Source organism: Pan paniscus, chromosome 22 (genome assembly GCF_029289425.2).
Source record: "Pan paniscus chromosome 22, NHGRI_mPanPan1-v2.0_pri, whole genome shotgun sequence".
NCBI classification, from domain to species: domain Eukaryota; kingdom Metazoa; phylum Chordata; class Mammalia; order Primates; family Hominidae; genus Pan; species Pan paniscus.
The window spans coordinates 29,040,163-29,063,151 of NC_073271.2; the positions used below are offsets into that span (position 1 = coordinate 29,040,163).

Consider the following 22,989-nt stretch of genomic DNA (forward strand, 5'->3'; position numbering starts at 1 on the left):
GAAAATGGAGAGTTGAGGAACTGCTCTCTATCATAAGCTTTAAATCTATCTTCCTGGGCATGGTGACTCACGCCTGTAATCCCAACGTTTTGGGAGGCTGAGGCAGGAGGATTGCTGAGCCAGGAGTTTGAGACTGGCCTTGGCAGCATAGTGAGCCCCCATCTCTACAAAAAATAATAATAAAACAAAACATAGCAGGACATGGTGGTGCATGCCTGTAGTCCCAGCTACTTGGGAGGCTGGGATGGAAGGATCGTTTGAGCCTGGGACAGTGAGGCTGCAGTGAATTGGGATCATGTCACTGCACTCCAGCTCTGGGCAACAGAGAGAGATCCTGCCTCAAACAAACAAACAAACAAACAAGCCAAAAATACCCACAAACAATCTAACCCTAAACTCTGTGGATTTACAACTTTCATTTTAAAAAATTTTAATAAAAGGAAGAGATCAATGGTCAAAATTACAGAGTAGTATAGCAGAATGAGAATTAACTAAAAATCACTTCCAGGGACCAGCAGGCTACTATTTGGCAATGGAACAGTTCCGGGTTGGTCCACCCTAAGTGCTAGAGTCTGCCTCTATTCTAGGTCCCTCCTCAGTACAGGACAATTTGTTTCATGAAACTACCAAGTTGCTTTGTTACTATATATAGAAATTATTCAGATTTATCACATGTCACCACCCGCTATGAGAATTTACGCAACAAACACCGAGCGCTTGCTTCTCAATGCCTCTTTCTAAAATTGTGTCTCTATTTCTTGTACCATCTCCCCCCACCCACCCTGACACACATTAAATCTAATTAGGGTGTTATCTAGATTTCAATACAAGTTTGACAAGTAGACAAGTAGATGAATAAGAGATTAACACAAACTCAAACTGCCCCATGTGTCCTGTCTTCATGGAAATTAGCTTGTGAAGTCAAATGAGTTGGTTTTTCTTTTTCTTTTCTTTCTTTCTTTCTTTCTTTCTTTTTTTTTTTTTTTTTTTTTTTTGGAGACAGGGCCCAGGTTGGAGTGCAGTGGTACAATCACAGCTCACTGTAGCCTCGACCTCCTGGGCTCAAGCGATCCTCTTGCCTCAGTCTCCCACATAGCTGGGACCACAGGTGTGTGCCACCATGCCCAGCCAATTTTTGTATTTTTTTATGGAGATGGGGTTTCACCATGTTGCCCAGACTGGTCTCAAACTCCTGCACTCAAGTGATCTGCCAGCCTCAGCCTCCCAGTTAGTTGGTTTTTCTCTTTTTTCTCACATCATCCCTTTCTCCTTCTTGCATATCCCTAAGTTTAAGCCCCAGGTTATGCCGCATGTCCTTGATGAAGTCTTTCTGATCAGGGTCGGGCTTCCCAAAGATAACTTCTTCGTTCTCTCTCACCCTCTTACTGAAAGGCACCAACAGCTCTTCTTAGCAATGTACTGAGTGCCTGGCACTTAGTGTTGTTTATTTTATTTTTCCAAGCTCCATCTGGGGGCAAGCGCCCCAACTAAGACATTATTAGTACTCCCTGCATCTATGAAGGACTTCGTTGGAACTTGTAGATTTGGCTCCTGAAACCACACAAAATAAAACAAAATCCTGAACATGCCTACATAAATATGCACAAAAACACATTCAGTTCCACTGAATAGTTATTTGATGAAATTGAAATTATTTTTCATTCTTCAGGCATGACAATCATTTTGTTTAAATAAAGACTTCTTATCTTTTAAAGGCATATACTAAATATGTACATATGAAATGGTATAATGTTTGGGATTTGCTTCAAAATAACTTGGTACTTGAAGAGAACTAGGTGGCAGTGTAAGTAAAATCAGAGGGCCAGGAATTTATGCTTTTTGTGGCCCAAGGATGGGTAAATAGAGGTAATTTGTTCTATTTCCTCTATTTTTAATTTGTTAGAAATTTGTATAATAAAATATTAAATACATAAATATATATTTATATCTAGGATATAATTATAATAGATATTAAATATATGTAAGTACATATATATGCATTCAATTATGGAATAAAGAGTGTTTGACCTGGCCGGGCGTGGTGGCTCACGTCTGTAATATCAGCACTTTGGGAGGCCGAGGTAGGTGGATCACGAGGTCAGGAGTTTGAAACCAGCCTGGCCAACATGGTGAAACCCTGTCTCTACTAAAAATACAAAAAATTAGCCAGGCATGGTGGCTGGCGCCTATAATTCCAGCTACTCGGGAGGCTGAAGCAGGAGAATCACTTGAACCTGGGAGGTGGAGGTTGTGGTGAGCCGAGATCGCACCATTGCACTCTAATCGGGGTGAAAAGAGTGAAACTCCATCTAAAAAAAAAAAAAAAAAAAAGAGTATTTGACTTTAATGAGTTATTACTTCCTGGCTTAATCCCTTTTACTTTACAGAAAAGACATAAAAAAGTGAAATTACTTGTCTAAGTTCACAATAATGGCTGACTGTGACAATGCTGGGCCTAGACTTCAGATCTAATCATTCTAAATGTAGTTGACTCTGAGATAGCTGAGATAGAGGAGGTGGCGGGAGAGCAGTGCTAACTGCTTTATTCTCTCATCTGAAAGCTTTAAGTCTGTTAAAAATAGAACTTGCCTAGTCAAAGTAATACTCTCAGCTATTATTATTCAATTATACCTTGGTGTGAATGAGTGTGACATCCTTTTCTGAGAAATAACCCATTAAAGAACTACAGAGGAGAAAAGAGTAGAGGCTGGAGAAAGTGCAGGACTTGAAAGACAAGGGGTCTAACCATACATTTTATCTATTCAAAATGTAGAGCAGATGCACCAGAAAATATTAACAGTGGCTATCTCTAGGTGTTAGGATAAGAGTTGCTTTTGTTTTGTTTTAGATTTTTTTATATTTTCCAAGTTTTCTGCCTAATACACATATTACTTTTATCATTCATTCTTTGTTATCTAACACAGATTTTTTTTTTTTTTTTTTGAGACAGAGTCTTCCTCTTGTCGCCCAGGCTGGAGTGCAGTGGCACAATCTCAGCTCACTGCAACCTCCGCCTTCCAGGTTCAAGCAATCCTCCTGCTGGGATTACAGATGCCCACCCCCATGCCTGACTGTTTTTTGTATTTTTAGTAGAGACGGGGTTTCGCCATGTTGGCCAGGCTGGTGTGGAATGCCTGACCTTATGATCTGCCCACCTTGGCCTCCCAAAGTGCTGGGATTACAGGTGTGAGCCACCGTGCCCAGGTTTTGCCCCAACCTTTTTGGTACCAGGGACCAGTTTCACGGAAGACAATTTTTCCATGGATGGGGTGCGGGGGGATGGTTTCAGAATAATTCAAGTGCATTACCCTTATTGTGCACTGATTTCTATTATTATTACATTGTGATATACAATGAAATAATTATACAACTCACCATAATGTAGAATCAGTAGGAACCTGAGCTTGTTTTCCTGCAACTAGACGGTCCCATCTAGGGGTGAGGGGAGACAGTGACAGGTCATCATGCATTAGATTCTCATAAATAGCAGCAATCTAGATCCCTCACATGCGCAGTTCACAATAGGGTTCATGCTTCTATGAGAATCTAATGCTGCCTCTGATCTGACAGAAGGTGGAGCTGAGGCAGTAATGCGAGTGATGGGGAGCAGCTGTAAATACAGATGAAGCTTGGCTCGCTTGCCTGCTGCTCAGCTCCTGCTGTGCGGGCTGGTTCCTAACGAGCAAGAGGAAACCTGGAGGACACTTTGGTTTCATCAAGCAACACTTGCCACCAGGAAGGCGTTGAGTGCCAATTCCACACCCAATACCCCTAGGTAGAGGAAGTCTTGGGCCTTGGGGTTTGCAGTCTAGTTTCCTGGTAGTGTCTGTCATGGGGCTGAAGACCAAGCTTCATCTTCATGCTAGACTTTGCCCATTTGGATATTTCATATCTTGAGAGGCAAAGAGAGCTTCTGCAATGTTTGAGGCCAAAATTCAAAGCAGAGCCAGGCCCAGGAATCCCATCAAGCAAGGCCTCTTGCCCATTCTGCTAAGATTCAGATAACTTTGGGAATATAAATGGCTCCCTGGGCCACTGTCTTAATCTTTCTATACCTTGGTGAGGCTTCTGTTAATGGTAGAATCTAGATGAAGGATAGTTTGGGCCACTTCGTAAATGTGGGTAGTGATTTTATTCAGATTAGATGATTTTGTTCAGATTAGGATGCCAAAAATCTGGAACAAGGCAAGACCAGAAAGTCTGGTTAGGTAAGAGGCAAATGGTTTAAAACAGAGACCTTCATAATTTGGCAAGCTTTTAAATTACTTGGAGTATGCAAAATACAGTTGCCTGGACCTTACCCGAGACCCACGGGAAAACAACAACAACAACAACAACAGGGCAGGTTCCATGGATCTGTGCCGGGCTATTCCCCCAGAGAAATCAGGGAAAATTATAGATGTCCATAATTCCATACAGAATTATAGGTCCCTGAGCTTGGTTTGCTGAGATAACATGTTGCTTTTCTGTCTCTCTCTCTTTTTCTCTCTCTCAATGTCTTTCCCTTTTCAAAAGTAGATGTCACCTTTCTGATCCAATGCTTGATTGCTAGCTGGGCTGAACCAGAAGCATCACGTCTAGTTAGTCTAGATGTGGATACAATTCAGTAATCATAAATATTAGAGCTAGAATATTGTAGGTAATTGATGTAACCAAGTGAAGAACCAGAGACCCAGAGATGAAAAGTTCCTTGCCCAGATCTCCAAACTCACATCCAGGTTGCTCCCTGCCTACCCTCATCTCTTATAAGCCAGCATCCTTTTACAGCAGACTGTGGGCCCCAAAGCACAGCTGTGGACAAGAGGGCACTGTACATTCACCCCAAGGTCTCAAGGCCACCAGGGGCTTGGTCAGCGTTTGTGGTTGTGGCACTTCACATTTGCCTGCTTTGAGGGCTCCCAAAAACCCACTTCCTGGCCGGGCATGGTGGCTCATGCCTGTAATCCCAGCACTTTGGGAGGCCAAGGCAGGCAGATCACTTGAGGTCAGGAGTTCAAGACCAGCCTGGCCAACATGGTGAAACCCCATCTCTACCAAAAATGCAAAAATTAGCCAGGCGTGGTGGTGGGTTCCTGTAGTCCCAGCTACTTGAGAGGCTGAGGCAGGAGAATCGCCTGATCCCAGGAGGTAGAGGTTGCAGTGAGCCGAGATCACACCACTGCACTCCAGCCTGAGCGAGAGTGAGACTCTGTCTCAAAAAAAAAAAAAGACAAAACCCACTTCCTTTCACCTTAGCACCCTAATGAGTAACAAGGATGTTCAGAGATGAGTTCCTTTGCCCCAGCCTCTTTAGCAATGTGTTTTGAGAGTGCTGGGCTCCCTCGTGGTGCAGAGAGGGGACATCATCTTGCAGTGGACTTTCACAGCAGACCACACCCAAGAAGCCAAAATCCAGTCCATGTGGAGTGCATCCTCAGGCTCTAGGGGCCCATGGTCCCCTGTTCCTTGCACCATCAGATAGTCCCATGTGTGGGTCGCTGGCCTTGTTTTTGGTACCTTGCAGGGAGACCAGGCCAAGTGTGAAAATCCACCAGGGCCCTTTGCAAGCCCAAATTGAGGATTTTGTGGCCGCATTAAAATGCCTTTCTCCTTCTTCTGAAAAAGGATTAGACGCAACAAAGTGCTTGAGCCCTCAGCGCCTGTGAAAAGAAGCCCAGTCTCAAGTGTTAAGCTCGGATTCCACGCAGCCTCCGGCAAAGGCCTCCTCAGGAAACAGGCCTGTGTGGCTGCAGCTGCTCAGATTCCAGCGCTTAGGGTTGATTTGCACCAGTCGCGGGGGTAGGGGTGGGGGCAGACCAGTTGTTTTAAGGAGATTATTGCCTGAAAGCAAAGCCAGTTTTCCTGTGTGCCACCCACTTCTCGAAGGTGATTTTTTTACATAGTGCCACCAAAACTGGTAGGCGTGGAAACAGGAGTTTACATCTTCTGAGAGCGTCCAACAGCCTCGGCTTCAGGCGCCTTATCTTATTTAATCATGACCATATTACCTCTGTTCTGGGCTGAATTGTACTCCCAAAATTCATATGTTGAAGCCCTAATTCCCCATTACCTAGGATTGTAACCATAACAGGAGATATGGTTTTTAAAGAGGCAATTAAGTTAAAATGAGGTCATATGAGGGGACCCTAATCCAATATGATTGGTGTCATTATGAGAAAAAAAATTAGGACACACGCATACACAGAGGGAGTCCATGTGACAGCGCAAGAAGGTGGCTGTCTACACCCAAGGTTAGAGGCCTTGGAAGAAACCAGCCCTGCTGACACCTTCGTCTCAGGTTTTCTAGCCTCCAGAATTGTGAGAAAATAAAATCTGCTGTTGAAGCCACCCAGTCCGTGGTATTTTGTTATGACAGCCTTAACAAAATCATCCAACCTCCATTTTACAGATGGGTAAACCAAGGCTTAGCCAAGTGAGGTAACTGACCCAATGGTATATAGCATTTTTTTTTTTTTTTTGAGATGGAGTTTTGCTCTTGTTGCCCAGGCTGGAGTGTAATTGTGCAATCTCAGCTCACCGCAACCTCTGCCTCCCGGGTTCAAGCGATTCCCCTGCCTCAGCCTCCCGAGTAGCTGGGATAACAGGCATGTGCCACCTTGCCTGGCTAATTTTGTATTTTTTTTTTTTTAGTAGAGACGGGGTTTCTCCATGTTGGTCAGGCTGGCCTAGAACTCCCAACCTCAGGTGATCCGCCCGCCTCGGCCTCCCAAAGAGCTGGGATTATAGGAATGAGCCACCGCGCCTGGCCGGTGTGTAGCTCTTGAGTATCACGGGCCCAGGTCTGATCTGTCTGATTCCAAAACTCTTATGTTTAACCCCCTCATTAACTGCCTGAAGAAGGGAGCCGGGGGACAGAATTCTAACACTCCCTGGGCAAGAGTTAACACCTAGGCTTTATGATGCTTTTAGTAAGGGGGCTGATAGACCAATGTCTCCCACCGTACTGTTGTAATGTGGGCAGGCCTGTCTGGGGGCTTCCACAGCACGATGTTTGACTGGGGACTTGAAATGGATTTGTCACATAAATTGACTGACAAGTGGTTCTCAAACCTGTTTGCAAATTAAAATCTTGGGAGCAGCTAGAAAACAAGAGCCATCTTTTTGGGCCTAGCTAAGAGCTGCTGGGAATGGACTCCTGAAATCTGCATTTTCGGTAGATTCTCTGGGTGAGTCTAATGCATAGTCAAGTTTGAGAACCAATTTAGGAGAGAAAGCATTCAAAGGGTATAGTTTCCCAGTGAGGATAATTTTCATATGGGAAGGACCATTTATTTAAAAGAAATTCACAGGCAGCTCCTCAGTATTTCTGTCCCCTAGGTAACTGGCATGACCTGTAGTATGCAGGGGGACATCAAGAACCCAAGGCAACCTCTGCTGATCTTTAACAGAAGCTTCCTGCAGCTTCGGGTGCCCCCCATTCCATAGATGGCTCCACCACAGCCCCAGTAACTGATCCATGTCTCCAACCAGCCAGGCAGCAGAGAGGCCTTCCTTAAAAGGTCTCATGCTGCAGTTTAATGCTGTCCTCAGTTGAAGAACTTCAGTGGGGATGTAGGACATGTTTGCTACAACCCTCACAGTATGTTTTCAGGTGTATTAGCATAATTATTAGGTCATAGGCCCCAGCCCTCCAGGTGAGAGCGGCTTAGGGCCCAGCTTCTTCAGCCCAGTTGGCTGATTACATGCTTAGAATTCAGAAAACTGGCTTGTTTCTTAGGGCACTGACAAAATAAACCCCACAGTGTCAGGGTGAAGGAATTCTGCTCTGCTGAAGTCTTTTAGATTAGAAAGGGCAATATCAGGTTCCGATTATAGCTACAAGGGATATTTCTTCATTGGGAACTCTGTCCTACCTGCCTTATAGGTTTAGACCTCACCATATTAGTTATCCATTGCTGTGTAATTAAACACCCTAAAACTTATGGGCTTAAAACAACAACAAACCAGCTGGGCGCAGTGGCTCACACCTGTAATCCCAGCACTTTGGGAGGCCGAGGCGGGTGGATCACAAGGTCGGGAGATCGAGACTATCCTGGCCAACATAGTGAAACCCCGTTTCTACTAAAAATACAAAAATTAGTCAAACGTGATGGCACATCCTTGTAATCCCAGCTACTCAGGAGGCTGAGGCAGGAGAGTCGTTTAAACCCAGAAAGCGGAGGTTGCAGTGAGCAGAGATTGGCCACTGCACTCCAGCCTGGTGACAGAGTGAGACTCTGTCTCAAAACAACAACAACAACAAACCTTATTTTATCTCCCAGTTCCATGGGTCACGGATTCAGGAGAAGCTTAGCTGGGTGGTTCTGGCTCAGGGTCCCTCTTGAGGTTCCTGTCATGTGTCACCTGGGGCTGTAGTCTTCTGAAAGCTAGACTGGGGCTGCAGGGTCTGCTTCCAAGGAGGCACACTCACACACCTGGCAAGTTGGTGCTAATTGTTGGTGGGAAACCTCAATTCCTCCCTCATGGGCTGTTCACAGCCTGCTTGAATGGCCTCACAACATGGCAGCTGGCTTCCCTCTTAGATGGTGATCCAAGAGGGAGCAAGGCAGAAGTCAGAAGTACTTTCTTTCTTTTTTTTTTTTTTTGAGATGGAGTCTCGCTGTGTCGCCCAGGCTGGAATGCAGTGCCGCAATCTTGGTTCACTGCAACCTCTGCTAATCTGTTTTTATATTTTCAGTTAATCTAATGCTAATTTATTATGATACCACTGGCCCAATTAACAGAACACATTATTCCAATCTGTGGTGAAACCTCCAAGATATGTGTCAAACATATATATATATATATGTTTAATGCTACCTTTACGGTTGTGAACAAAATCACTATTTATATTCAAATGTTATTTGCAGAGCCTTTACTATGTTCCAGAATGCTCTTTCATATATTTTCCTATTAAATTTTCAAAATCACCCTATAGGCTGAGTATTTCAATGTTTGATTCATTTCCCTCCATATTTCACCTCTAGAGAGGCTAGAGGACTCAATCAAAGTCACATAAGGGGAAGAACCAGTTAGTGACAGAGTCCATTTCCACCATTCGAAGCCGCATTTGTGACCCTTCACCAGCTGCTTCCTTGAGCTTGGTGAACACATGGCCTCTCTGTCTTCTCTGCGTCACTGGGACTATCTTCTGTGATCACTGAAGATGATGGTTGTGAATAATGGTGGCATCAGGAAAGTGCGGTGGCGGCCACTTACTGGGAGCTTACTGTGTGCCAGGCATGGTGCTAAACCCCTGCTTGTGTTGTCCACGCGGCAGGAATTATCATCATTTCACAGATTAACAGACGTAGGTGCAAAAGGCTAAGCCATTTGCCCAGGTCACAAACAATTGTTGGGGCTGGAAATGAGGCCTCCTGTGTGACTCACATCCATGCATTTACCTGCCAGCTCCTCTCCCCAGGGCTCTGCTTCTGCAACTCTCAGTTGGCAGGTGGAGACCCTCCCTAAATGATTGATAGCCAGGTTTCCTTTGAAAAGCCTCCTGATATGGTTTGGCTGTGTCCCCACCCTATCTCATCTTAAATTGTAGTTCTCATAATCCCCATCTGTCATGGGATGGACCAGGTGGGAGGTAATTGACTCATGGGGGCTGTAACCCTCATGCTGTTCTCGCGGTAGTGAGTTCTCCCGAGATCTGATGGTTTTATAAGGGGCGTTTCCCCCCTTGCTCGGCACTTCTCCTTGCTGCTGCCGTGTGAAGAAGGATGTGTTTGCTTCCCCTTCCGCCATGATTGTAAATTTCCTGAGGCCTCCTCAGCCCCGTGGAACTGTGAGTCAATTAAACATCTTTCCTTTATAAATTACCCGGTCTCAGGTATTTCTTCATAGCAGCATGAGAACGGACTAATACACTTTGCTTTCCACACTTGCTGCAGTTCCTCAAAACATCACGTAATTGTTTTTATCTGTGTCGACTTTGCAATGTTTCTCCTAAGCAGTTATATTGCGTTATCAGGTGATTGGGTGAAAACCCAGTTTGGGGTCAAAATAATTTTATTTCTCTGCTTGATAAATGCTATGTTGTAGTATTAAGTAATAATGGTAGTGATTTGTAGGAATCAGGAGCATCAGCAGCAAAAGCGAAAAAAAAATCATAGGAAAGTCTACTTCATTTCATTAAAAATGCTTACAATGGAGAGAAGTTAATTTCACCATAACAATAGTGTATTCATTGTCTGGGGCTGCCATAACAACGTACCATACAGCCATCTCTTGGTTTCTGTGAAGGATTGGTTTCAGGACCCTCACAGGACACCAGAATCAGAGGATGCTCAAGTCCCTGATATAAAATGGCATAGTATTTGCATATAACCTGTGCACATCCTCCCATATATTTTAAATTATCTCTAGATTACTTATAATACCTAACGCAATGTAACTGCTATGCAAATAGTTGTTATACTGTATTTTAATTTGTATTATTTTTTATGGTTGTATTGTTATTTTTTATATTCTTTCAAATATATTCGACCTGTGGCTGGTTGAATGCACAGTTGTGGAAACTGTAGATGCCATGCTACAAATTGTGTGGCCTAAAACACAAAAATTTATTATCTGAAAACTCTGGAGGCTAGAAGTCTGAAATCAAGGTGCTTTCTTTGAGGCCTCTATGGGAGGAGGCTTTCTTATCTCTCCTGCTTTCTTTGAGGGCCTGCTTCCCTTGAGGTCTCTATGGAGGATGCCTTCTTCTCTCTCCCAGTTTCTGGTGGCCTTGGACCTGCTGTGACCTGTGGCTGCATCACTTCAATCTCTGCCTCCATCTTCACACGGCTTTCTCCTTGTGTCTCTGTCTTCTCATGGCTGTCTTCTTATAGAGGCACCAGACATGCTGGATTAGGGCCCACCCTACTCCAGCATGACCTCACCCGAATTACATCTGCAGTGGCTCTATTTCCAAATAAGGTCACATTTGTCTGAGGTCCTGGAAATTAGGACTTGAACATATCTTTTGGTGGGATACAATTCAACCCATGGCAGGTAGTATCAGGGCTTACCCTTAAATCTAGAAGCTGATGCTCAGGACTTATGCAGCATTTGGTGTTGATTTGGGATAATTTCTAGGAGTTGGGATACATGGGGGACTTTGGCCTGATCTCATAAACATTCAAGAAGGAAACAAGAAGAAATGAACGGAAACATCCTTTGCTTTCTGTTCCTCTGGGGGCAGACGGGGCAGGTTTGGTTGGTGAGAAATCTGGCATAAATCTTACAAGCAAATGTGCATGAGAAGGAGCCCTGTGGGACATTTTCTTGTGTGCATACACCTGGGAGATTTGATGAGCAGGGAATAGCTTATTTTTATGGATGATTTTCTGGTAACCAGATAGAAGATAGACACACTGTGTCTCCTCTGCAATGTTTAGTTGCTTCTGTCAAAGACACAAAGTGACAGCTATGCTCCTGGATTCTGGAGAGAGATAAACAGGACTTGGTCGCAAATCGCAATTCAAAATGGAGGAAGGCTCTTCCCAGCTGGGCAAGGAGCATCCACTCCACAGCACAGCCTTTGGTAGTCACCTGCATCCACTCCTACCACTGCCACTTTGTTGTCTACACTCCCTAGTGGCAAACACTTGCACCCTCCTTATCTCAGCAGTGTGATAGCCAGCCTCCAAGATGGCCCCTAGTAATTCTCACTTCCTGGCATTCATATCCTGTATAGTCCCCTCCCATATACACAGAGCTGACTTGTGTAACCAATAGGATATTTAAGGAATAATGGTATTGACTTCAGAGGCTAGCTCATAAAAGTACTTCTGATGGCCGGGCATGGTGGCTCATGCCTGTAATCCCAGCACTTTGGGAGACCAAGGCTGGTGGATTGCTTAAGCTCAGGAGTTTGAGACCAGCCTGGGCAACATGGTGAAACACCTTCTGTACTAAAACTACAAAAGTTAGTTGGGTGTGGTGGCATGCACCTATGGTCCCAGCTACTCGGGAGGCTGAGACTTGAGCCCAGGAGGCAGAGGTTGCAGTGAGCCGAGATTGTGCCACTGCACTTTAGCCTGGGCGATAGAGTAAGACCCTGTCTCTCACATGCACACACACACACACACAATTGTAAATGACATCCAAAAATCAAAAAGAACTTTGAGTGGTAGTTTCATTTTCATTGAGGGGAACGTGCTTTTAAAGTATGTATACTGGCCAGGCGCAGTGGCTCATGCCTGTAATCCCAGCACTTTGTGAGACTGAGGTGGGCGGATCACGAGGTCAGGAGTTCGAGATCAGCCTGACCAACATGGTGAAACCCCGTCTCTACTAAAAATACAAAAAAATTAGCTGGGCTTGGTGGCACCTGCCTGTAATCCCAGCTACTCAGGAGGCTGAGGCAGAAGAATTGCTTGAACCTGGGAGGCAGAAGTTGCAGTGAGCTGAGATCACACCACTGCACTCCAGCCTGGGTGACAGAGTGAGACTTCGTCTCCAAAAAAAAAAAAAAAAAAAAAAAATTATGTATACTGAGAGAGAGCACATTAGGTCAATCGATGGCGTGATTTTACCTCCTAGGGAACATAAGGGTACATTTGACCATATCTGAAATATCTTTAGCTGTGACAAGGTGAGGGGGGTGCTGCTGGCCTCTGTTGGGTGGATGCCAGGGATGCTGTTAAGCATTCTGCAAAGCACGGGACAGCCCCCACAACAGAGAGTGGTCAGGTCCCAAATGTCAGTGGTGCCAAGGTTGAGAAACTCTGCTTTAGAGACTAGCCCGACTCTGCCTGTGTGCCCAGGGAAGTGGGGTCAGAGTCTTTTTCCTTTTTCTCAGAACCGGTGTATGTGAGGTATGGGCAAGGTCAGTGGAACAGGAAAAAGTCATCGTAAAAGACACGCGGTAGTGAAATTTAAGGTCAGAAAGAATGCCGAAAACAGTGAGGAAGCAAACCAAAATTTGAGCTCAGAATTGCTACCTCTGTTGTCCTTGGAAAGTTGAAGGATATTAAACTCTGAAAATGAGTTACCCGAAAGAATTCCTCCAGCTTTCTAAATAAAGGAATTGCGCCTTTGCTCAGGCACCTTTCCAACCTTAATGAGCTACTGCTGTCTTACTTGAGAACACCAGAGGGCGCTCAAGAGAGGAGGAGGCGACTGGTGACTATCAAGGTATTCTTGTATTTGTCTTCACACCACCCTGGTCCGGAGGGTGAGAAGAAAGAAGACAGATTCAACTGTTTCTCTTTCATCTCAGCCCCTCATTAACCAACTTTGGTTCCTCTGCCATTCTTCTACTCAAAGAGCCTCAGCAAAACTTCCTGACACTGGAGCTAAATAAACCTTTGCCACGGGGAGACCTGCTCGCCGAAAGGGCTGAATCTTGGGTGTCTTTGTATTCTCAGCCCCTTGGTGCTTGAGAGGGAGATTTTGATTTGAAAACAAGCCCTGGAGAGGGATGCTAAGTGATCTCTTAAGGCAAGGCCTATGATTATTGCCTTTGGTAGTGAGTTTAGCGACACAATAATGGAAAGTTTGTTGGACCCCAAATCAGGCTCTAAGAAGTCTGTTTTGCCGTGACTACCTAATTAATGGGACTCAGATGCTCATCTGTAGACTTAGGTGGACTGCATGGTAATTTCCTAGGGCTGTTGCAATGAAGCACTGCAAACTGGGTGGCTTCAGCAACAAAAATATATTGTCTTGGTTCTAGAGGCTGGAAATCCAAGATCAAGGTGTCTGCGCAATTGGTTCCATCTGAAGTCGCTGTGGTAGAATCTCTTTCATTCGTGTCTCCCAACTTCTGGTGGTTTGCTGGCAATCTTTGCCATTTCTTCACTTATAGATGCAACATCCCAATCTCTACCTTTATCTTCACGTGGCGTTCTCCCTGTGTATGTGTCTGTCTGTTCAAATTTCCCCTTTTCATAAGGACAGCAGCCATATTGGATTTGTGCCAACCCTGATGACCTCATCTTAAGACCCTGTTTCCAAATAAGGTCACATTCACAGGTACTGAGGGTTGGGACTTCAACGTCTTTTGCAGGAACACAATTCAACCCATAACAAATGGCTTCTAAAGTCTCTCCTGGTTTCTTGACATTACAGCTATGGAGTTTTGAGGACAGGACTTCCTCCACGTGGTGCTAATGATGCATCCAGCCTACACCTCCCCGGAGGAAGGGGTAGTTGTTTTCAGCCAGAGAAAACTGATTCCAGCCTGGGCACTGGAAGGTTCAAGTTGATTGGTGACAATTCTTTCCGAGAGGCTGTTATCACTGCTTATTGCCACCCTCAGTGGTTTGGAATCACTTTGTTGCTGGTTGGAGTAAATGGAAAACATATTTAACTTAAAAAGTGAAACATACAATGCTATCATATTGCACAAGCAAATGTGGAGAGGGGCAGGGGGGCAACTACTGTTTCAAGATGATTTAAGAATTTGATCAAATGTCTGGCTGCACAACTGCGTGTTTTGAAAGCACCTCACAGATGGGTTCTATAATTGAGAAATGCATTTGTTCTTTGTTTGGTGCATTTAAATAATGTGATTCAAAGTTTGGAGTTGAATGCCTTTCTGAAATGACTTCCCTCCATCTCGTACACACACGGTAGTGTGTTTTCACAGAACGGCGTGCAGTGGGGAAAGGACTGCATGCTTTTGGAAAGATGTAGCGCACATCCATGAGAAAATATGTCAAAGAATTTGCAAACAGACACAGAAAAGTAATAACCAAAAATAAGCATCTGTGAAGCCTTGCTTTGTGTTTAGAAAAGATAGGCCAGGCATAGTGGCGCACACCTGTAATCCCAGGTGGCTCACACCTGTAATCCCAGGGTTTTTCCAGAAAAACCCTCAGCACCTTTTTGTATCTAGGTCTTCCAAGAAATAAAACATCAGGACCAGGTGCTGTGGCTCACACTTGTAATCCCAGCACTTTGGGAGGCCAAGGCAGGTGGATCACTTGAGCCCAGGAGTTTGAGACCAGCCTGGGCAACATAGTGAAACCCCGTTTCTACAAAAAATACAAAAATTAGCTGGGCATGGTGGCATGCTCTGTAGTCCCAGCTACTAGGGAGGCTGAGGTGTGTGGATCAGTTGAGGCCAGGCATTCGAGAGCAGTCTGGCCAACATGCTGAAACCCTGGCTCTACTAAAAATGCAAAAATTAGCCAGGCATGGTGGCACACGCCTGTAGTCTCAGCTACTTGGGTGACTGAGAGATGAGAAGCACTTGAACCTCGGAAGTGGAGGCTGCAGTGAGCCAAGATCACACCACTGCACTTCAGCCTGGATGACAGAGTGAGACTTCGTCTCAAAAAAACAAAAACAATACAGAAAAAAATAGCCACAGAGAATTAAAGACATGGCATAATTTTAAGAGCGAAGCACCTCACAGAAACTGAGAACTCACAGGACTTAATAGGGTGAGGCATTTCAGTGTTCTGAGAACACCGTAGAGCAAACTTCTCCAGTAAGTATTCCTTCCTTAGCATTTCTGGAGTCCATAGTACTCGAAAAGCTTGATAGAATATTCAGTATCACTAGCTACCAGTGAAAATAAACAACTTACTTTAAAAAGGACGAAGTGAGCATTTCCAAGTGTCAGGTGATTAGAGCTTCCTAGTGTTCCCTGGAAAGTGGGGCATTTCCCAAAGCCCACTCGCTCTGATCTTGTCCTCTTGGATGGCTTTGGACACTAGGACATCATATGGCTTTTCAACATTCCAGGATTCCTGACTTTGGGGGCAGAATCCTGCCCAGTGTTTTCTTTTCTTTTCTTTTAAGATAGGGTCTTGCTCTGTTGCTCAGGCTGGAGTGCAGTGGTGTGATCATGGCTCACTGCAGCCTTGACCTTCCAGGCTCAAGTGATTCTCCCACCTCAGCCTCCCTAGTAGCTGGGACTACACAGCATGCCACCATGCCCAGCTAATTTTTGTATTTTTTGTAGAAATGGGGTTTCACTATGTTGCCCAGGCTGGTCTCAAACTCCTGGGCTCAAGTGATCCACCTGCCTTGGCCTCCCAAAGTGCTGGGATTACAAGTGTGAGCCACAGCACCTGGTCCTGATGTTTTATTTCTTGGAAGACCTAGATACAAAAAGGTGCTGAGGGTTTTTCTGGAATGGGGAACACATGGGTTCTGGTTTTCATATACCTTTGTGTGGTCTGAACAGGTTCCTCCAATCATAATATGCAAATATATATGATCCTAATGGGCTCTTCCCAAACCCTTTCCAGCTCCAAGACACAGAGCTTGATTACCACTTGGTTACGGACTCACAGGAGGATACACAGAAAACTGAATGAACACTGCTGACTCTAATGATCTGCAGCGGAGGCTCTTAACCTCCAATGAGCCGTAGAGTCACCTGGAGGGCTCATTAACACACAGACTGCAGGGTCCTGCTCCAGAGTTCCCAAGTCAGATTCAGCGGGTCTGGGGTGGGCCTCAGAATTTGCATGTTTAACAAGATCCCAGGCGATACTGACGCTGCTGGCCAGGGAACCACACTCAGAGACCCCCAGGGTTCCAGTAATAAGGAACATAGAGAATGCTCCCTAGGTACCTGGCACCAAGGTTTCACCAGAGTCACCAAGACACACTAAGACTGACTGGCCTGAGCTTTCCCGCCCCTAAAAGCAAGGCTGATGTGCAGGAATGCAGGGAAAGGACTCAATGACAGGCTACTATATCTGGATGACTGAAAAACAGACACCTTCACCCCTGGTCAATCTCAAGCTGGCTCAGCATCTGTTTAGGAGAGTTTAGAAGACTTTAGCAGAGTCAGAGCCCCCAGGAGGGGCCGTGACTCATGTGTCAAACATCATCAGGAGGCCGGGCACCATGGCTCATGCCTGTAATCCCAGCACTTTGGGAGGCCAGGATGGTGAGATTGCTTGAGTTCAGGAGTTCAAGACCACCCAGGGCAACATGGCCAGACCCTGTCTTGACAAAAAATACAAAAATTAGCCAGGAATGGTGGTGCATGCCTGTAATCTCACCTACTCGGGGGCCAATGTAGGAGGATCACTTGAGCCCAGGAGGTTGAGGCTGCAGTGAGCTGTGGTTGCACCACTGCACTCCAGCCTGGGCAACACAGCAAGACCCTGTCTTACAACACAACACAACACAACAAAAAACCCACATCATCAGGGAGCAAGACAGGGGTCTCAAGGGTGGTGGCAGGTCAGAATGTCACAGGCCGCATCAGCACATTCATTGCAGGCTAAGCAGTGAGAACATGGAGACTGTGGTCATCTAACCTTCCTTCCAAAAGGGGTTTTCAAATATTGTTTGAGTGGCAGACATATAAAGATATGAAAAACATTGAGGCAGAGCTTCTCTGGTTGAAGTGAGAAGAGGGTGGGCAAGGGGCCTGGAGGCAGGACAGGATGGGGAGAAGGATACCTCTGGCATACCCTTTGCGTGGCCTTTCTCTTGATCTCCTGGTACACCTGCAGGACCTCCATGGAACCCCAGGATTCCTCAGAACACAGTTGGAAAACCATTGAATGGACCTCTCCCTTCTCCCTCATTCACGCATCCACCAAAGGCTTTCTGAGCTCCTCTGTGGAGGAAACCTCTGAGGTGCTACAAAACACAGATACTCCCAGCACACTTTCTGACTTCCACAGAGTAGAAACTATCAGAAAAGATTAGATCATAGTTTTATTGGAGAATTGCTGGGCAATGCAACAAAATGAGTATGCCTGGGGTTATGAATACCATGAATACCTGGGGTTATGAATACCAAGAGCTATTCATGGTTATGGGTGGGTTTACCTAGTCATGGTAGCCTTACCTGAGACCTGGAGACTTAACCAGACAGTGGTAATGTCAGGCTCTGGCTCTGGGGGGAGGTTAGTGTGAGTGTGTGTGTATGTGTCTGTGTGTGTGTGCACATGTGCATGCTAATGGTAGTTCTTTCAGGCAACTGGACCTCTCTGCACATAGCAGGCGCTCAAGGGATATGGACTTTGACTGCTTCCATTGCCTACTCCTGAGACCACCCTGTTCTATTACAGGAAGGTGGAATAGTCTCATGGTTTAGAACATGGACTTCGGAGCCACACTGCTCAAGTTCACAACCAGCCTGGGTGAACTTGGGCACGTGACTGAACCTCTCTGTTCTGGTTCCCTGACCCATAAAAATGGGAGTGATGATAGCACTTGCTTCACAGAGTTGTTGAGAAGTTTGCATTAATCAACATCTCTAAAGCACTTAGGAAAGGCCTTGCTGTATGACAAGGACCATCATTTGATATGTGGTTATAAGAGGTTTTTTAATACTTGGACATTTTACTCTCAATAAATATTTGATTTTTATTTTTAGGAGGCAAGACTGGGAAAGCATTAGAAGCTAGCTGCTTGGAGGCCTAAATCCTCTAACTTCTCTCAAAATTTCTTAAATTTTTAAAATATATCAGCTGGTACCTTCAAGGCCAGATGTGAAAGTTATTGTATGATGGGAGCATCAGCTATCTGGTGTAAGAGCTGAATAGCTCTTAAGAGAAGCAAACAGGGTTGGAATCCAAGACTGACCCCTGATCTCAAGTTTTCTGCTTCCCCCACCTCTTTGTCATAACTCAAGAATTAGTGGAGAAAAGAAAAGCATCCTTCATAAGCTATGATTATTAGAACAGCAAAGCCAAGAACAGTGGCCATTTAATGAGCACATACTACGTGCTCTAGGCCATGCTCAGTACTTTACGTAGGTTCTATCCTAGGCTGGGTTTCCCAGGAGCCCCAGAGACAAAGTTCATGTGCAAGTAATTTATGAAAGATAAGCTCCCAGGGAAAAGAGGTGAGTGAGTGAAGAAGCAGGACACGGAGAGGGAGGAAACCGAGCAAATGTATGATCTCAGGCAAAATCGCTCCAAGGCAACTGTCACCTGATCCTGCAGGGGACAGTGGAGTGTAAATTACACCCCAGAGTTATGCCCAGTAGAAGCAAGGAAGCTGGACTTTTCTTACTCGCATGCCATCAGTTAGAGGATCAGGCCCACCTTGGGGGAATACAAATTCCCAGGCACTTCCAGCTCCACATCTTTGAGTAAAGTGGGGCTCCAGTAGACCAAGGGAAGCCACAGGTGCTGGCTGTAGGTATGGGAAGCAAAACGAATCTCAAGAAGAAGAGTGCAAAAAAATGAGAAAAAGGGGTCCAAGGAGATCTCAAAGGAGAAGGAGTGAAGAAGCCCAGTCCTTCCACGTAAGTGTGACTTGGCTCCAAAGAGAAAATCTGGAAGCCATGATCTTGGCCTCCATCAGCTATCATCAACAAATCGCAGGGGAGGCCATGTGGCCCATGGTTGTGAGTCATCCCTCGAGTAAGATTCAAATCCTCCTGCTCCATTCACTGACTGTGTGAACTTGGTGATCTCATTGACCTCATTTTCTATATCTGTAAAATTGAGACAATAATAGAACTTGTATCAAAGTGAGTTGTTCTAGCTAGGTGTGGTGGCACACACCTTAGTCCCAGGTACTCAGGAGGCTGAGGTGGGAGGATGGCTTGAGCCCAAGAGTTCAAGGTTAAGGTGAGCCATGATCATGCCACTGCACTCCAGCCTGGGCAACAGAGCAAGATCCTGTCTCCAAACAAAAGGGAGAGTTGTTTTGAGAATTAAATAAGTTACAACATGTTAAGCTCTTGGGGCATCAGCTGGCACATAGTTGTGCTCAATAAATGACAACTGTGACAGTGTGGATGCAGTGTGGTTACACCAGGAATATGTACAGTGAGACAGGTATTGGTCAGGACACAGTGGGAGCAGGAGCTAGGTAAGCAGAAAGGGGCTGGTGGAGTGTGTGAGTCTGGGCAGGAAACAGATTAGAGTCCAGAGAAGCCCAATCAAGGCAGGAAGCCTTGGGCATCAACCAGAGACTGAGCCAGGCAGGCTGAGACAAGACCCTGGAGACCAGGCAGTTAATAAGAGGCTTTGAGAGCAGGGTTGAAAACCCCAGATCATGGGTAGAGGTTCTTTGCTTTGGGGCTGATTTCATTTTGGCTGCTGGGTCAATTCTGTTTCCCTTTTTAAAAAATCTTTGTTGAGACATAATTTGCATGCCATAAAATCTACTCATTTAAAATATGCAATTCAATGGGGTTAGTATATTCATAGAGTTGGGCACCTATCACCACAATCCAAGTTGAGAATATTTTCATCACCCCCGCAAAAACTGCATACCCATTAGCAATCACTACCCATTTCCCCTTCCCACCAGCACCTGGCAACCACTAATCTATTTTCTGTCTCCATAGATTTGCCTGTTCTGGACATCTCATATCAATGGAATCACGTAATATGTGGTGTTTTGTGACTGACTTCTTACACGTAGCATAATGTGTTCAAGGCTTATCTATGTCATAGCATGTATCAGTTCTACATTCCTTTTCATGGCTGAATAATATTTCGTTGTATGGATATACCCCTTTTATTTCTCCATTTATTAGGTGATGGACATTTGGGTTTCTTCCATTTTTTAGCTATTATGAATAATACTGCTATGAACATCCATGTACTAGTTTTAGTTTGGACATATGTTTTCATTCTTCTTGGATATATACTGAGGAATGTGATTACTGGGTCTTAAGGAACCTTTATTTTTAAGCTTTTGAGGAGCTGCCAAACTGTTTTCTGAAGCAGCTGCCCCATTTTACATTTCCACCAGGAGACTACGAGGGTTTCTATTTCTCCTCATCCTCATCAACACTTGTAATTATCTGTGGTTTTGATTCTAGCCCATCCTGGCAAGTGTGAGGTGGTAACTCATTGTAATTTTGATTTGCATTTCCCTAAGGGCTAATAATATTGAACATCTTTTCATGTATTTATTGGCTATGTGTTTATCTTCTTTGGACAATGTCTACTCAAAGGCTTTATCCATTTCTAATTGACTTATTTGTCTTTTTCTTATTGAGTTGTAAGAGTTCTTTATATATTCTGGATACCAGTTCTTTCTCACCTACATGATTTGCCAACATTCTCTCCTATTCTGTGGGTCATCTTTTCACTTTCTTGATGGTGCAGCACAAAAATCTAAGTTGAGGTAGTCCACTTTATCTATTTTGTCCTTGGTCTGTTCCTTTGGTGTCATGTCTAAGAAATCATTGCCTAATCCAAGGTTAAGGATTTTTAAGACTTTTATAGTCTTGGCTCTTATATTTAGCACTCTAGTCCTTTTTGAATTAAATTTTGTGTATGGTATGATGGAGGGGGTCCAATTTCATTCTTTTGCATGTGGATATCCTTCGTCCCAACACCATTTGTTAATGTCTGTTTCAGAGATATGTGAACCAGAGCAACCCCATCTTGAATGGGAGCTGGGTAAAATGAGGCTGAGACCTACTGGGCTGCATTCCTAGATGTTTAACGCATTCTAAGTCACAGGATGAGATAAGAGGTTGGCATAAGATACAGGTCATAAAGACCTTGCTGATAAAACAGGTTGTAATAAAGAAGCTGACCCAAACCCACCAAAACCAAGATGGTGACAAAAGTGACCTCTAGTCGTCCTCACTGCTACACTCCCACCAGTGCCATGGCAGTTTGCAAATGCCATGGAAATGTTAGGAAGTTACCCTTATGGTCTAAAAAGGGAAGGCATGAATAATCCACCTCTTGTTCATCATATCATCAAGAAATAACCATAAAAATGGGCAACCAGCAGCCCTTGGAGCTGCTCTGTCTGTGGAGGAGGCATTCTTTATTCCTTTACTTTCTTAATAAACTTGCTTTCACTTTATTCTATGGATTCACCCTGAATTCTTTCTTGCGTGAGATCCAAGAATCCTCTCTTGGGGTCTGGATCAGAACTCCTTTTGGGTAGCATCTGGATGACCTCACAGGGGGTGGCATCAGTGTGCTCCCTGCCACCTCTGCTGGACATTAACAGCTAGGACTTACAGAGACTTGAAGCTCCCATTTATTCAGTGTTTTCTACACATTCTCTACACCAGTCCAGGCCTTGCTTTAATTGTATTAGAAAACATAAAATTGAAAGCAAAACTCCTAAATTTTCATTTTGCAAAATAAAATTATTTAAGCTCAAATAATTCCCCATTTGGCATTTAGTTTTGAGATCCTCTAGCCTTTGTTATTATTTATTTATTTTTGTCCCAATGCAGCTGAAATATCTCTCCTTCTCTATCTCTGGGGCCTGTTTAACCAGGTGAAGAGTCCACACAAAGCTACAAAAATCAGTTGAAAATAAAAAAAAATTAGTGGAGAATTAGTTTTCCTTGTCTATCTGATAAATGTCCCTAGACTTGTTTGAGTGGCTTTGCATCAAACAGCAATTAGCATGAAAGGACAGCATGACTGGGTGGTTTGGCTTCCTGCAGAGGCAGCTTTGCTCACAAGAGCTTACTGATCCTTGTCACCACCCTCCTCTGGGGCAGGGCCAGGCCAGCTTGTCACCTGGGACTGGTGACATCTTCTCACTTGGCTTTTCCAGTGGAGTCTCTAGAAACAAATATTTTAGAACTTTCATCCGGACTAGGCAGGATTAAGTGAGAATCTCTTTAGCATCTGCCTTTGTTAGAATTAGGTTCATCTGTCTGAAAGCAAGGCCTCAAATAAAAGTGGCTTGAAAATGACCCAAGTTTATTTCTGTCTCATGTGCCCAGGGTTGGTGGGATGGCTCTGCTCCATAGGTCCTGAGGGGCTGCTCTACCTCCTTAGCACAGCTTCTTATAGCACCAGAGGTCCAGCCATCAGGTCTGCATTCCAGTCAGCAGGAAGAAAGGAGAGCAAAGAAGGGAATGTCCCTTCCCTTACAGTATGCTTTCTGGAAGTTGTATACCACTTCTACCTTCAGCCTTTGGCTAGGACTTAGTCTCAAGGACACACTTAGCTGGAAGCAATACTGCAAAATGCAGTGTTGTTATTCCACGTGGACCTGTGCCCAGGTATAAACTGGGGCCTCTACTGCAAAGGAAGCAGAACAGAATTGACATTGGGTGGGGCGGGCAGAGGGGGGTTACTGTCTAGACTCTGCCAGAGTCCAAGGGCACTCTGTCCCAAGAGTCAAGGGACCTTCTCCTAATTT

The 22,989-nt window shown here is 44.8% G+C and overlaps 1 protein-coding gene across 3 annotated transcripts in view; it reads left to right on the forward strand.

Annotated features, from left to right (window-relative positions):
* Positions 1–22,989, forward strand: part of LOC103787027 (putative uncharacterized protein C21orf62-AS1) — a 183,374-nt gene that overhangs the window by 157,137 nt on the left and 3,248 nt on the right. The gene's annotated exons all lie outside the window — the stretch shown is intronic.